We start from the raw sequence: 2,694 nt of genomic DNA on the forward strand, positions 1-2,694 counted from the left end.
TAATATAAGTTTTAAAAAAAGTACAAAACCACATTATTATTTGGGCATGTTGCCACGTTTATCATGTGCTTCGTTTTTCGTGTAAAACTGGAAATGTTATTAAGCAATATTCCATTATTTTTCCTTTAACTGAAAATGTTAATTTCCTATTAATTCTGCTTTTTATTTCCTGTTTATAATGTGCTGTTTTAATTGAACTCACTGCCTGTAACCTGTAATCCTGTGTTCTGCTCTTAAGGACCGGGGCCGTCACAGGGGCTTTTACAGACGATGGATGTCACAAGTGTCAGACTAAATAAACGGAGGGCAGCGCTGCTTATTTGTATGGCGTTAACAGGCGCGCAAAACCCCAAAGAGCCACGAAAGAGCCGGGCCGCCACCCAACAAGCAGGTAAGCATGGGAGATGGCCAATTCCCACACACAGAAGAATTCGCTGGCAAAATATACAGCGGACAAACGCGCACCCACGCATACACGCGTTTTAGCAAATAAAAAAGGCCCATGAGCGGGCCAGCTCATATTGATCTTTTAACATAGGATTATACAGTCTGGCTCTATGGGCTTACCTGCTTTAATTCCCTAACAAAATAGATAGACTGACTTTGGCTCTATACATATATGGATCAATGCAAATGTACTTATGCCCCCATGGTTCAATTTTAAACGAATTCCATTAGCCATAAGTAAAAGTTTTCTAGGGTAATGTGATTAGGGTCCCCTTCACCAACAGACTTTCTACTCTGCAAGCGGTGAAATGTTTCTCTTTTTTTTCCCTCGCGCCAGGAGCAATATCCCTCTGACGGACGCTCCTGTGATTGCGGTAGTAGCGGTGTAAACGCCACCTGTCTCCTCTTCTCTCTCTTCCTCTTTTTGAAACACCACTTCCACTCAGTCTCACAGGCTCTCCGGTGTCCTCTTCGCTTATTCCCCAATCAGACTTCCCTGATGGCATCATCTAATAAAAGCTACTGGGGTGCAACCTCTCTCCTTCCCTAAAAACTAGACTTCATTATTAGATTTATTGCATGAGGTAGATGTCAGCTGGCATCTTTGCCTCCATCTTAAATGCTAAAACACTGAGCTGGTGTGACAAGTGAGACACAGAGCAAAGCTCGATCTAACTATGGAAATGGCTGTGCACGTTTTATATCTAGAGTGTATTTCTAATCTTGTAGGGCTATATTTATTGGTGTTTTTAATTGATTTTAGCAGAGCGGAAATACTAGTATATAAAATCTAAGTTGGTCTAAGAATACCTAACTTAAAATCTTTTTTGTTTAATTTTTAGTACAGAGGAAATATTAGCATCTTAAAATTTAAGTAGATCTAAGAAAATCTTACTTAAAAAGTCTCCAAATTATTTGTTTGTTTACATTTCTATTTAAATGTATTTATTTTATCACATTTTATTAAAGGGGTAGTTCACCCAAAATGAAAATGTGATGTTTATCTGCTTACCCCCAGGGCATCCAATATGTAGGTGACTTTGTTTCTTCAGTAGAACACAAACGAAGATTTTTAACTCAAACCGTTGCAGTATGTCAGTCTTATAATGTAAGTGGATAGGAATCACAGCTTTGAGAGTAAAAAAAACATATACAAACAAAACCAAATTAAACCCTGCGGCTCGTGACGATACGTTGATGTGTAAAGACATGAAACGATCGGTCTGTGCAAGAAACTGAACAGTATTTATGTAGTTTTTACCTCTGATTTACTGCAATGCCCGAACTGTCCTGAGCGTGTTCGCATCTTCTTCTTCAGCCGGCGCATGAGGCGTCTTCTTCTTCTTCTTGCTTTATGGCAGACCACAGACTTATAAGTGCATTACTGCCACCTATCTCTCAAATGGACCATTGACACTCCTAATTGAGATTGTAGATAGAGTGATCCCCATTCACTTCCATTATATGACTGATAGACTGCAACGGCTGGAGTTAAAAATCTTCGTTTGTGTTCTACTGAAGAAACAAAGTCACCTACATCTTGGATGCCCTGGGGGTAAGCAGATAAACATCACATTTTCATTTTTGGGTGAACTATCCCTTTAAGTAGTTGTTGTTGTTTTTTTCAGATGTATTTATTTGAACTTTTTCATTTATTTATTTTTTTTCTTTTCTTTTCTTAGGCTCTGTTTATTAGTGTTTTTCGTTTGATTTCAAAAGATGTGAAATAATGGCATCATAAAATTCTACTTGTCATAAATGCTTCTCAAATATTGTTTGTGTAGTTTTTCGAATTTATTTATTTGAATTTTATATTTTATTTTTTATTTAATGTTTTCTTTTCTTTTATTAGGCTCTGTTTATTAGTGTTTTTCGTTTGATTTCAAAAGATGTGAAATAATGGCATCATAAAATTCTACTTGTCATAAATGCTTCTCAAATATTGTTTGTGTAGTTTTTCGAATTTATTTATTTGAATTTTATATTTTATTTTTTATTTAATGTTTTCTTTTCTTTTATTAGGCTCTGTTTATTAGTGTTTTCTATTGATTTCAGCAGATAGGAAATAATGCCAACATAAAATCCAACTTAGTCATGTTTTTTTACATTTCTTTTATTAGTATTAAAACCTTGTCATAAAACCTCTCCAAAATATTTATTTATAGTTTGTTTGTTTATTCAAATTTATTTACTTACATTTACTATTTTTATTTATTTTCTATGCATTTAGACCCCCCCCCCCCCCCC

Source organism: Sinocyclocheilus grahami, unplaced genomic scaffold, assembly GCF_001515645.1.
Source record: "Sinocyclocheilus grahami isolate Dianchi unplaced genomic scaffold, SAMN03320097.WGS_v1.1 scaffold153.1, whole genome shotgun sequence".
In the NCBI taxonomy this organism is placed as follows: Eukaryota; Metazoa; Chordata; class Actinopteri; order Cypriniformes; family Cyprinidae; genus Sinocyclocheilus; species Sinocyclocheilus grahami.